The sequence below is a fragment of the Spermophilus citellus genome (genome assembly GCF_964194105.1).
Source record: "Spermophilus citellus genome assembly, chromosome: 13".
Lineage (NCBI taxonomy): Eukaryota > Metazoa > Chordata > Mammalia > Rodentia > Sciuridae > Spermophilus > Spermophilus citellus.
In genome coordinates, this window is record NC_138193.1 from 51,679,995 (window position 1) to 51,694,316 (window position 14,322).

The window sequence follows — 14,322 nt, forward strand, 5'->3', positions numbered from 1 at the left end:
AACTCCTCTGTGCAATAAGAACTCAGGGCTTTAAAAAAAGTTCAGGTAGCAGGAACATCAAATGTAAAGTCCCGGGTATGTATGATTTGTTCCCAAGAGAAGTACAATGGTCTGGTCCAGATCAGTGTGGAATGAGACCAGAGTCATGCAAATGATGATGAAGGTTTCTGTTAGACACATGGCAGAAGGAAGTGGTGAAAGAAGTGAGAAAAAATGTGAGAGGCAGCCTGGACAGGACATGATAAGTAATTAAATGTGAAGGGCGGGGAGAGGTGGAAGACTCTGGGACAATGGTTCTAAGCCTTGACTGCTCTTTGGGACAGGATTGTTTTGTTGATGTTGTTGTTGTTTTGTTTTGGGTTTTAGTCAGTACTGCATATTGAACCCAGGGGCATTTTACCATAGAACTACATCCTAGTTCTTTTTATTTTTTAAGTTGAAACAGGGTCTCAAGGAGTTGCCAAGGCTAGCCTTGAACTTGCAATTCTTTTGCCTTAGCCCCAGGGTCACTGGGATTACAGACATGCACTATTCAGCGCAGTTCACTTTAGAGAATTTATGAGCCATAATAAAACCCTTAGTCAGTTTGGCTTTTATTGTCTTGCTGGCAATTCTAAACAACATCAATGACAAAGTACTGCTTTCTAGATGACAGCAACCCTCCCTTCCTACCCCTTATGTACCTATTATGTGAGGATCACCTGGAGAGCTTTTAATAATCCTGATGCCAAATTAACAACAGATGTTAATGGCATCTTTTCTTCTATTATAACAGTGAACAAAAAGACAAAATTCCTAGGAACTTAATCCCTGCAAGGAACTCAGGAGACTTGAATACATCCGGAGGCCTAACAGTACCTCATGAATTTCACATCCCCTTAGGTTAATCTGTAAATTTAAAATTCAATACATCTAAAAGTAATGGATTAAAAAAAATCAACAAACTGATTCTAACATTCATATGGAAAAGTAAACAGGACTACTCCCAAAATTTCTGCAAATCCTTGGGAAAATCTTGTTCAATTGCTTTTTAAATCAATATTGTTGAATCGCAGCCATTGTCTGAGAAAAACTAAAAACCTAAATGCCATAAAAGTAAAGACCATAAAAGAGCACCGATTAAGTCATCAAAAATATGTCAAATACAAAAGGTTTGTTTTCCTACGATATAGAGACCTTCTTCAATTTACTAAGAAAAATGCATCCAACCTGTGGGTGAAGGACGCAGAGTTCACAGGAAAATAACAAATAACTATTTGACATATGAAAATATGACTAACATCACCCACAAATAATAAAAATACAAGTTTACACTCTACTGACACTTTTTGCCCATCAGCTGGGCAAAAATCAAATAATGATAACACACCTTACCAACAAAGTGAACAGATCTTCCAAGGAGGAAATGAAATTCATGAAACACTGTTAAGCCTCTCTTCTCCTTCTAGTCGTCTGAGTTACATATATATTGAAGTTCCTGGGTATTTTTTTTTTTCAGTATTACAGAATAGATAATCACATTGTTGGTAGGAGCATAGAGCCTCCATGAGATCTACTGGACACTCTCCAACAATATAGGTACACTTGCTCTATGGGCCAGTGATTCCATTTTTTGTTACAGGTACACCCACACATGCTGTGTAAGAGTCTTCACATCTTGTGCCATAGAGAGACTAGAACCAATCTCAATTCTGTCTACTTGGGGATTGGTTAGGTAGACTACAGCACATCCACCCAATAGAATTATTGGTCTGTACTGGGAGTGGTGGCACACACCTGTAATCCCAGCAACTTGGGAGGCTGAGGCAGGAGGATTGCAAGCTTAAGGCTAGCCTCAGTAACTTATTATGCTAATAGTAAAGCACTTGCATAGAATGCATGAGGCCCTGTGTTCAATCCCTAGTTAAAAAACAAACAAACAATTTGACCACCGAATTTAAAAACCAAGCTAAGTATGAATACAGAATGATCTACAGCTTGCAGTTAAGTCAGCAGAAGCAGGATGTAGAACAGTCTGCATAGAAAGTTACTGTTGGTACATAAAAAGGAATTAACAGTAAAATAAATATATACTTGTTGTTTTAGTCACTTTTTGTTGCTGTGATAAAAATACCTGAGAAAATCAACATCAAGGAGCAAAGATTTATTTTGGTTCATAGTTTCAGAATTTCAGTCCAGAGCCACTTGGCCCCATCGTTGTGGGTTTGTGGCAAGGCAGAACATCATGACAAAAGCATATGGCAGAACAGAGCAGCTCACTTCACAATGGTCAGGAAGCAGAAAGAGTGAGAGGAAAGGTTCCCAGGGACAGGATATAATTCCCAAGGACCTGACTCCAAGGACCTACTCCCTTCAGTTTCTATCGCCTCCCAGTAGTGCATGCAACTATGAATTCACCAAGGGATTTACCCATTGATGAGATTAGAGCCTCATGATTCAATCTCTTCCAAAGAGCCCCAACTCTGAATACTGCTATATTGGGGACCAAGCCTTCAACACATGAGCCTTTGGGGAACATTTCAGATCCAAACCATAATACCTGCATATACTCATAAAGTATCCTCTGAGAGAGAAACCAGGTGTCAGAGACAGTCTATCCTTTTTTTTTTTCTTTTTTCTTTCTTTTTTCTTTTGGTACTGGGGATAAACACAGAGGCATTTTTCCACTGAGCTACACCCCCCAATTCTTTTTATGTTTTATTTTAAGACAGGCTCTCACTAAGTTACTGAGGTTCTGGCTAAATTGCTGAGACTGTCCTCCAATGTGTGATACTCCAACCCTAACCCCAGAGTCTCTGGGTTTACAGAAATATACCACCACACCCGGCATGTACCAGGTACAAGTATATCTTATTTGCCAAAAAAATTGAATTAAGAAAAGAGTCCTCTGTTGTGAAGGTAGCACAGAAAAATAAAAAGGACAAGGGCTGGAAGTAAAGAAACCTGAATCCATCATAATTTTAAATTAAAAAAAAAAAAAAGATACCTCTGTCCAATTACATCAAAATCTTTGGGAATGGAACCCAGGCATCAGAATTTTTTAAAGCCACCCCCGCCCCCCATAGTTCCAATGTGCAGCCAATGGTAAAAACCAGGGCTGTCGAATAACTCTGGGTATTTTGGTTTTAGTGCTTGGGAGATTAGCTGAGTCTGGGTCAGCCTTGACATCTAGATCTGACTCTACTAGCCCCTCAGCACCAGTTTAACCCCTTGCCTATCTCCAATCTTTGAATCTCTTCCTGGCCCAGCAACATCTTGTTCTAATCTTTGTAGCTGCCTCATCCCTGCCCCTAGATATCGGAAGCTCAGTTTTCTTCTTATGAACTTGCCAAAAACTCAAGTGAACGTCTTAATCTCCTATCAGTTCAATGATAGGAAATGTAGTGCTTCTAATTAAGAAGATGCTGGTCCCAGCAGACAGGAGCCCAGACCCTGTTGGTGGCAGCTTCAGCAGACTGAAGCAGCCCTCTGTCTGTGCCACTCTCTCCCAATAACTTCATTTAGTTTGGTTTCAGATGCAAGTAACAGAACACCCTGCGTCCTACAATAAGGATATTTGTTGTTTCAAATAAAAAGCTGCCCAGGGGTGGGCCAGGTGCCAGTCCCGTGCGTCAGGGTCTGGCCCTACTTCTCTGAGAATCTCTTGGCTCTGCTTTGCTCCCTGACTTGGTTTCATCTTCAAATGGGTGGCAAGATGTCTGCATCCAGGTTTTGTCCACAATGAGATAAAGAGAAAGAGAAAGGAAATCTCGTTACCATGGGTCCTTTTGTTTAAAAAAAAAAAAAAAAATGGAAGAGGAAAAGGAAAGGAAAAAAAAAAAGCATTTCCTGAAAGACTTCAGCAACTTTCTTTCCCCTTAATTTCATTAGCCAAATGATCACATACCCATTTTTCAACCAGTTACCTAGAAAGATGAATAGGTTTATAATGGTTAGCCTATATCAGGGGCTCACAACTGATTGACGGGCCCAGAAGACATTTGACAATATCTAGAGACACTTTTTTTTTCTTTTGATACTGGGGATTGAATCCAGGGGTGCTTTACCACTGAACTATACCCCCAGCCCTTTTTATTTTTTATTTTGAGACAGGATCTCACTAAATTGACAAGGCTAACCTTGAATTTGAGATACTCCTGCCTCAGTCTCCCAAATTGCCGGAATTACAGGCATGTACCACCCACACCCAGCTCTGGAGATATTTTTGATTGTTACAACTGGAGTTCGGGAAATGAGACTGGCAAACTGCTAAACATTGTTGAATACATACAACAGGCCCCCTCCACTCCAAAATTATCCAGCCCCAAATCTCAATCATGCCAAGGCTGAAATATCCTGGCTTTCGACTAATCAGGGCTCACCTCTAGAGCTGAAGAGAGAGTCATCTCTCCACCCCACACCTTTTTTAAAAATATTTTTCTTTAGTTGTAGATGGACACAATGACTTTATTTTATCTGTTTATTTGTATGTGGTGCTGAAGATGGAACCCAGTGCCTCCCACATGCTAGGTGAGTGCTCTACCACTGAGCCACAACCCCAGCCCATCATCTCCCCTTTTGTTATTGGACGGATCCCAAACAATATCAAGGGCTTTGGGAAGAAACAAGCAGCAATGCCTGCTATTGTCACTGCTTCACAGGGTCACTCACTGATCCAGCGCCTGCTTCCTGCAAGGTAACCCAGGTAACCCAGATGGGCAATTTAGAAACAGGTGGTCTCATTACAATAGATTATATAGATCTATACTTCTGGAACTCAGTGGAGCAAGCAGTTTTGTTTTGTATTTATATTTCTGCAGAAGTAGAAAGCTGTCACTCAAAAACGGCCACAGAACACTTACTCATTGGTCAATCTGGCTGGTCAATATTACAAAATTGCTTCCCTAAATCTTATCAGGGAGAAAAGTACGGCACCACTATTAGTAGGATTTGAGCCATCAGGGGAAATGTGGGGTTGGCTTCTCCCATTTGCAACATTAGTTGGTATTTCAAGGAGACAGGAGTTCAGGGAGTCAAGGTAAAAGTATCAGCTAAAACATCCTGAAGAACAATATATCCCTGTTCTTGGTTTTTTGCTTTGACAGTTATTTGTCCAATATCTCTTTGGACTGAAAATAAAAACATTAATGACAGAGACCAGATTTTTAGGGCAAAGATAAGAGTTGACAATCCATTCTTGGAATGGTGTATGGTCGTGTGTGTTTCTGATTGTTAAGCCTTTGGGAAAGTTTTGAGGATTTACTCATGCCTGCAGCACAGGCAGGGACGGCTGGTGTCATCAGTATGCAGCCACCTCCCAGTGGACCTCAGGTGACTTGTGAGCCAACATGACTCTATCCCAGAGTTCTGTTCAGAAATCTAAAGTTGGGTTAGTTCACCCTACGGCTCACATCCCTATAGGTTGTAGTAACTACCTGTGGTGATTATTAGTTCTATTCACCAAATATGTGTACCTCTCCCTCTAAGTTCATGGAAGAATTACTTTACTGTGTCCCTCTAAGGTTAGATACAGTAATGTGAATTTCTTTGCCAGTGAAACAATTCAGCAACTGCCCCTCAACAATTGAGCTTTGGCTATCATAGAAGCACAGAGACAGAGGCTGTATCAGTTTAGATCCCCGATGGAGGAGGATATAGAGTGGAGTCCCATCAACCTGAATTGACAAGTAATGTAAGTCTTAGTTTTAAGCGAAATGCGGAGTGATTTGTTACTGTGGTATAAACTACTTCATCCTCACAGATATGGTACTTGAAATGTTGGCTCTCCTACAAACATCTGCTCCTCCTAACACCTCCCTGCATCACACCAGGTTTGCAGTCCTCCATCTGATTTCCTACTTCTCACATCACCCCCCAACATCTGGAGTCTTGCATTTTGACCTTTTTTTTTTCTTTTTTTCATCCATTCCCCAGCACTTTTCACATTTTATTTTGAGAGAGGGCCTCACTAAGTTGCTGAGGCTGGCTTTGAACTTACAATCCTCCAGCCCAGGCGTGTGCCACCGCACCTGGCTTGACTTTTGATTTTTAAAGCACCTTGTATATAAGTGGTTCACTGTTCACACTCTCAACCTACAATCCCTCTATTTCCAGTTTATTTCTTTTCACTTTTTTCTTTTTACACTTTGATCTTCATACCCTTTCTCCTTCCCAACATTTGTCATAGGGCACTTCCAATATGTTTGATATAGGTCCTTAAATACACAAGCATTCAAGCTGAGACAATCAGTTTTCTATGTTTATATTTTTAAATTACATAAGTGATGTGCAATTTTAAAAAATGAGACCTTCCTATGAGGTCTTGCTGTGTGGCTTATTCTGATGAAGTGACTAAGATTCACATCTCTCATTTACAAATATACAAACAATACCCCTTGCTTTTTAATCAGCCTCAGTGAATCTCTATTTCTTGCAACCAAAATAACCCACAGAACACATAGCCTTATAGGGTAGTCCTGGAGGTTTCATGAAAGCAGGATGTGGTGTCTAGACAACCTCAGCTCAGTATTCCTTAAAAGTGTCAGAACTTGTTTTGGAGTACTTGGCACTGAGATAAATAAAAAGTTATTTAGACCAGAGTTGAGAATTCAGTTTCCATAGGTCTATTAGCTTTGCCAGATACCAACATGACCCCTAATACAAGTTAAAAACACTGTTGGGACCCCTCTGAAATAATAGAAGAAGTCAAAAGAGTTTAAAACATGAAGACAGACATTACACAGATAAAACAGTGGATAGAGCAAAAAACTCTGAAGCAGATCCAGAGACACCTAGGGGTTTAGGATATGATAAAGTTTTGATTTTTCAAGTCAGCAGGGAAAAGATAGATTAACCAATGAGGGGTGTTGGAATATCAAGGTGACCATCTGGAAATAAAATTAACATGAATCTTTATCTTACTGCTTAAATTCCAGATAGAGCAGATTTATCTATCTAAAAAATTAAATTATTAGAAAAAGATCATGAAAGAACTTTTATAACAACTCCATTTATGGCTTTCCTAAGTATGGTACAAAAACAAACATATTTCTTGAAAAAAAGGTGAATTTAGATACATTAAATTTTTTTTTAATTCCTTAAGACAAACCTACCATAAACAACCTTCCTTAAAATGTAAATAACTTTTACACATCAATCAGGAAAAAACTATTGTCCCATTTGAAAAAGTGGGCAAAAACATGAAGAGTTCATAGAGAAGGAAACATAAATTCTCTTTTTTTTTTTTTTTTTTTTTTTAAGATAGAGAGAGAGGAGAGAGAGAGAGAGAGAGAGAGAGAGAGAGAGAGAGAGAGAGAGAATTTTTAATATTTATTTTTTAGTTCTCGGCGGACACAACATCTTTGTTGGTATGTGGTGCTGAGGATCGAACCCGGGCCGCACGCACGCCAGGCGAGCGCGCTACCACTTGAGCCACATCCCCAGCCCGAAACATAAATTCTCTAAACATAAAATACATACTTGAGATCAAGTGAAATGCAAATTAAAATTACAATGTCAATGCATTTTTCAGTTCTCAGATGAGAAAAAAAATTGTGTAATCTGTATTGATAAAGACAGCATTTAAAAAAACTTAGAGGGAAATTTGAAACTCTTTATCAAATTAAAAATGAACAGAAGGGTATGGTGGCATACTCCTACAATCCCAGCCTCATGGAAGACTAAGGAGGGAGGTTGGCAAGTTCAAAGCCTGCTTTAGCAATTTAGCAATTTTCCTAAGCAACTTTGTGAGACCCTGTCTCAAAATTAAAAAAAAAAAAATTAAAAGGACTGTGGATGTGGCTTAGCAGTTAAGAACTCTTGGGTTCAATCCCTCGTACAAAACAAAACAAAAACCCTTTGATTTCTAAACATTTATTCATTATTATAATTGAATTAACGTGAAGTTGTAGTTTACATCTCTTCAAAATTATGATTGTCCAAATAATAGGACATTATATAGCTATGAAAAGATAGAAAGCTTTTAGATTATTGATACAGATCACACTGTTTAGGGACAGAGCAAGGAGCAAAATAATGTAAAAGTGAGGAGAGAACGAGAGCAAAGCTGAGCACCCTGGCCCACACTTGTAATTTACCCAGCGACTTGGAAGGCTGAGGCAGGAGGATAACAAATTCAAGGCCAGCCTGGGCAATTTTAGCAAGACTGTCTCAAAATTTAACAAGGGTGGAGGCACTATGGATGGAGCTCAGGAGTAGAGCACTCCTGGGTTCCATCCTCAGTACCACGAGAGAGAGAGAGAGAGAGAGAGAGAGAGAGAGAGAGAGAGAGAGAGAGAGAGAATAGTGACGCTATCTGTGTATTTGAAATGCATAGAAAGTCTCTCCGGAAGGTTATGCAAGAAACTTACAAAGGGGAAGTGTGGGCATAGGAGGTAGACCTAATATTTCATGTCTACTTTTCATATGCATTGAATTTTACAGTATGTACATCACGATAAAATATAATAAAAATTTGAATAATAATAATTAATAAATACACACAAAATTCTAGTTTTTTCAGCAGTAACTTTGATGTCCATTCAGTTATGATCTTAATTTCTGTTGACTGCATATACAAACAAACAAACAAAAAAGGAAGTTAAAAAAGGAAATAGAAAGGGACTGCAGAGAAAGGGATATGTCTTTATTCTGGGGAATGGTTTTCTAAGGACTTAGTGATGAAATAATGCCTCCTTCTCAAACCACAGGGGCATGAGAAGTGGCTTTCTCACTCTTGAGAGAGAGCTGCACATAGACTGAGAGAGTGGGTGTTAAGTCACAAAGGTGACATCCTGATCCATCAGCCCACATGGTCAGAGAGACCTGAGCATGGAGGCTGGTTAATCCAGACAAGGGCAAGAATGCCTGAGACCCTTCTGGAACACAAAAACCAAAAAAGAAAAGGTAGCCTTCAGCTGGGCACAGTGGTGCATGCCTGTAATTCCAGCGACTCTGGAGGCTGAGGTAGGCGGATCACAAGTTCAAAGCCAGCCTCAGCAACTGCAGGAGGCTCTAAGCAATTTGGCAAGACCCTGTCTCAAAATAAAAAATTAAGACTTGGGGACGTAGCTCAGTAGTTAAGTACCCCTGGGTTCACTCTCTGGGGTGGGATGTGGGGGCCACCAGGGGCAGCCTGCTGGGTGTAGAGAAAGTAGATTCAAAATAAATAAATAAATAGTGAAGATGGAACCAGAAGCTTAAAAGAGCAAAGAATATCAGGGCATGGAGTAGGAGTGTATCCAGGAGAAGAAAGGCAGAAAATCCTGTACTGATCTGTCTTCCTTGAGTGTATCTGGTGATCATAACAAGAGATAAGCACTGTGCAGATTGAGTTCACATTCAGGGCAATTATGGTGTGTTAATGTTTACCCCCACTTAAAGAGCATTCAGCATACAGTTCTAAGGGCTTTGACAGATGGGACTCTCAGAGAAGCACCAGCATGTCATACCCTCAAGCTCAGAGTTCCTACAAATGGGTTGCAAGCTGCTGCTGCTCAATTCAGCCCTGCTCAGTACTGTAAGACCCTATTCCGCTTGCCCTGTGGGCATTCATTCATTCATTCAGCAAGAATGTATTGAGAACATATTCTGCCAATCACAGTATCAAGCCCAGAGTTATAGAGGTTAACACGTCAAGCATGATCCTTAGCTTCCTGGACCTTATAAATCTGAGACAGACATTAAAGGCCCAAATTAACATATCCTACAAATTATGATATGTACTCTGAGAGTGAGAAGTTGGCAGGCAGTCTTAGATGGCATGGTCAGGAAAGAGGACTGCCTCAATGCACACCTCCAGGGGACATCACTCATGGAAAATACTACATGCATGGCACTGCCAGATGCCAGCCAGGCAAAGTGGGGGCCTAAAAGCCTTCCAGGAGGGGAACAGCACACTCAAGTCACCAGAACAGGAAACATCTTGACAAAGAAAAGCCACTGAGAGAAGCACAAAGTGAAAACTGCCTAGAGGAAGGGATCCTCAAGTAAGGCTCAGATTCATGGAGAACCCGGAAGGCCATGAGGTGAAGGTGAGATCTTTATTCTCACTTCAATGGGAACACTTAAAAGAGCACTAAGCAGGTGAGTCACAAGTCAACGTGAGAGAGAGAGAGAGAGAGAGAGAGAGAGAGAGAGAGAGAGTGTGTGTGTGTGTGTGTGTGTGTGTGTGTGGTGTGTCTAATCACTTTTTAAACTTATTTTAATTAGGTATATATGACAGCAGAATGCATTTTGATTCATTGTACACAATTGCAGCACATCACTCTTGGCTGCTGTGAATTGGAAGAGAGCAGGACAGATAAGTCAATCGATTCAGTTAGGAGGTCATTGAGTCAACCAGGCAAAAGATGGCAGAGACTTGGCAAAGAATGATGGCTGTAGAGAGGGACAAAAGTGGATGGAATCAAGACATGTTTTGGAGATAGAACTGACACGACTTGCTTGTAGTCTGGATGTGAGAGGTGAAGAATGACTCCAGATTTCTGGCTCCAGTAGATGGGTAGTACCATTTATTGCAGTGGCTGGGGGCAGGGTGGATACAGGAGAACAATGGGTTTAGTGGGTTGATCCAGAGTTTCATTTAGCACTTGTTAAATTGAAATGCTGTGATAATGTGAGTGCAGATGACAAGAAGACAGCTGGTTATATGAATTAGGGAGTTGTCAGCCGGAAGTTGTATTTAGAGGTATGGGAAAGAATGAGCTCCCCTACCAGGGACCATGGACAAAGAAGCTATTGTTTCTAATGGGCTTGAAATCTTGCAGTCTCTGATACATTGTAGTCCATACCATATACAATTTTCTGAAGCAGCTGGGAGAAAGTCTTTACCTCTGTCTTTGGCAGAGGAGATGGTGAAGCTAATTTTCTCTTCTTAAAGGCAAATGTTTGACCAACATATAGAGTCTTGAACTGCAGCCTCTTCTCCAGGGTCTCAGCTCTCCTATATGTGGATTTATTCTCCACCTCTTTACTTCTAATTCTAGATGTGTTTACATGTTGATTAAAAGGCTTTTCAGCAGGGCACATACCTGTAATCACAGCAGCTTGGGAGGTTGAGGTAGGAGGATGGAAGCTTCAAAGCCAGCCTCAGCAACTCGGTGAAGCACTGAGCAGTTTAGCGAGAACTTGTCTCAAAATAAAAAATAAAAGGGCTGGCGATGTGGCTTAGTAGGTAAGTGCCCTTGGGTTCAATCCCTGGTTTAAAAAAAAAAAAAAAAAAAGGCTTTGCGCTGAGCACACACCTATACTCCCAGCTACTGTAGAAGCTAAGGCAGGAGAATCACAATTTCAAGGCCAGCCTGAGCAACTTAGTGAGACACTGTCTCAAAACAAAGAAAAATAAGAAGGGCTAGGGATATAATGCAGTGGTAGAATACTCCTGGGTTCAATTTCTAGTCTGGTGCAGGTGGGGGGCTTTTTAAAAATTGTTTAGGACATAATAATGTTACTCTCTATAAGATTTCAAGGGTGAGTAAAAACAGAGATGAGGATACAAGGAAGTGTGAGGGCATACAGGATCTGTTTGTTTATTTTTTTATTTATTTATTTTTGTGGTATAGGGATTGAATCCAGGGCCTCACACATGCTAAGCAAGCGCTCTACCACTGAGACGCATCCCCAGCCCTTTAGATTTTATTTTATTTTTTATTGTGAGACAGGGTCTCAGTAAATTGCTGAGTCTGGCTTCAACTGTCTCAGTTTCCCAAGTAGATGGGATTACAGGTGTGAATCACCACAATCAGTTTGTTTATTCTTTTTTTTAATATATATATATATATATATATATATATATATATATATATATATATATATATTGGTTGTTCAAAACATTACAAAGCTCTTGACATATCATATTTCATACATTTGATTCAAGTGGGTTATGAACTCCCGTATACAGATTGCAGAATCACATCGGTTACACATCCACGTTTTTACATATTGCCATACTAGTGACTGTTGTATTCTGCTATCTTTCCTATCCTCTACTATCCCCCCTCCCCTGCCCTCCCATCTTCTCTCTCTACCCCATCTACTGTAATTCATTTCTCTCCCTTGTTTTTTTTCCCTTTCCCCTCACATCCTCTTATATGTAATTTTTTATAACAATGAGGGTCTCCCTCCATTTCCATGCAATTTCCCTTCTCTCTCCCTTTCCCTCCCACCTCTCATCCCTGTTTAATGTTAATCTTTTTCTCATGCTCTTCCTCCCTGCTCTGTTTTTAGTTGCTCTCCTTATATCAAAGAAGACATTTGGCATTTGTTTTTTAGGGATTGGCTAGCTTCACTTAGCATAATCTGCTCTAATGCCATCCATTTCCCTGCAAATTCCATGATTTTGTCATTTTTTAGTGCTGAGTAATACTCCATTGTGTATAAATGCCACATTTTATGTCTATTGAAGGGTAAGCTTGTTTATTCTTTTGTGTGTGTGTGTCTGTACGCTTGCGGGTCAGGGAGCAGGGCAAGGGTATGTGCCAAAGATTGAACCCAGGGACGCTTAATCACTGAGCTACACCTTCAGCCCTTTTCCTGTTTTGAGACAGTGTATCTCTAAGTTGCTTAGGGCCTCACTAAATTGTTGAGGCTGACTTTGCACTTTCGTTTCTCTTGCCTCATCTTCCCCAGCCACTGGGATTATAAGTGTGCACCACGGCACCTGGCTTGTTTATTCTTCTTAACTTTTAGTGTTTCCTGGTTTTGGATGACCAATAGATTTCAAGGAGAAGTGGGACACCAATAGCTTTGTTTACTAAGGGTATGACAACATCTCTTTGTGAATCTGACATTTACATTTATGCTCTTCCATGGAGAGGATTTGGTTGTTCTCATCTGTTCCATACAATATAATTCTCCTGTGCTAAACTGTTTTTCTCCAAGCCACCCAATAACACAATGGTGGAGCTCCATGATATAAAATCTATACCCAGTTGCCTTTGGTGTGGGTATTGATCCCTGGTTCAAACACTTATTATAATGGAAACAAAATCAGTTTCACTCAATGTATACAGCTGGGCTACTGCAACAACATACAACCTCTCCTTGAGCTCTCTAGCCTTGTTAGGGACTAAGAGTTGACCTTTCTTTAGGGCTTTGGCTTGAAGGAAGTATATTCCTGGTTCTATCTGCAAGGCTGTTGTAACAACTTATACTCATCTATAGGTGCCAGAGTGTCATACTTATAAGATTATAAAGCAATGAGACTGGCATCTTAGAAGAACCCTCAAGATGTGGAAGTTTACTATCGTCAATTGCCTTGTAAAAATCTTTCATCAAGGTGTGTTGGTTATTCTATTTTATAACTCCTTTCTGCAAAGCTATAGATGCATTTTCTTTCTAATGAACTTGAGAAAATCCCTTAGGAAAGTTTCCAAGCATTACTCATATATCTCTTAATTATGAACTCAGTCAGAATTTGTGTCCCATGGAATTGATCCAGTTTTACAAAACTAAAACCTCGTAAGAAATATGAGAGCTTCAAGGTGAGAAGAATCAAAGTATTGTGAAGACCTGATCAATGAAGGTTTATAGAACTAGCCATGTACAGACAAGTAGAACTTCCCTTTTGTATAGAATTTCAGATCCTAGTAGTCTTTGAGACACTTCAAGGAATGTTGAATGTGGGCTAAGATAGAAGGGTTCAAAATTCAAGGGCAATTTAGCAAGACCATCTCTCAAAATAAATAAATAAATAAATAAATAAGACTAGGGATGTAGCTCAGTGGTAAAGTGTCCCCAGGTTCAATCCCAGTACAAGGGAAAAATAAAAATTAAAAAAAAAAATGAATGAGATAGAAGAATTAATCTTTTAGATAACTGAAAAAGTCATAAGTATTTTGAGTCCCTCCATTAAAAAAAAAAAAAGGTAGGGAATGAAATAATTTTGTCATCCCATCAAAATCTTGTCATGTTAGGAAATGATTCTTCACAGATCTCTGGCATTTTTGCATATCTTGGGGTCAGAGCACTAGCTGTTTTTATTATAGACTATCTTTCCTTTTTTAGACTATCTTTCCTTTTTTTAAGAGAGAGGGAGAGAGAGAGAGAGAATTTTAATATTTATTTTTTAGTATTTGGTGGACACATCTTTGTTTGTATATGGTGCTGGGGATCAAACCTGGGCCTCATGCATGCCAGGCGAGCGGCTACCGCTTGAGCCACATCCCCAGCCCTATAGACTATCTTTCCAATGATGTCTCTGTAGCAAACAGCCTCAGAAGACAGAGGTAGTGTCTTCTTCCAAAGCAAAGGCAGGTTTGTTTACATTCCAGTATAATAGATAATTTTGGGGCTGGGGATGTGGCTTAAGCGGTAGCACGCTCGCCTGGCATGCGTGCGGCCCGG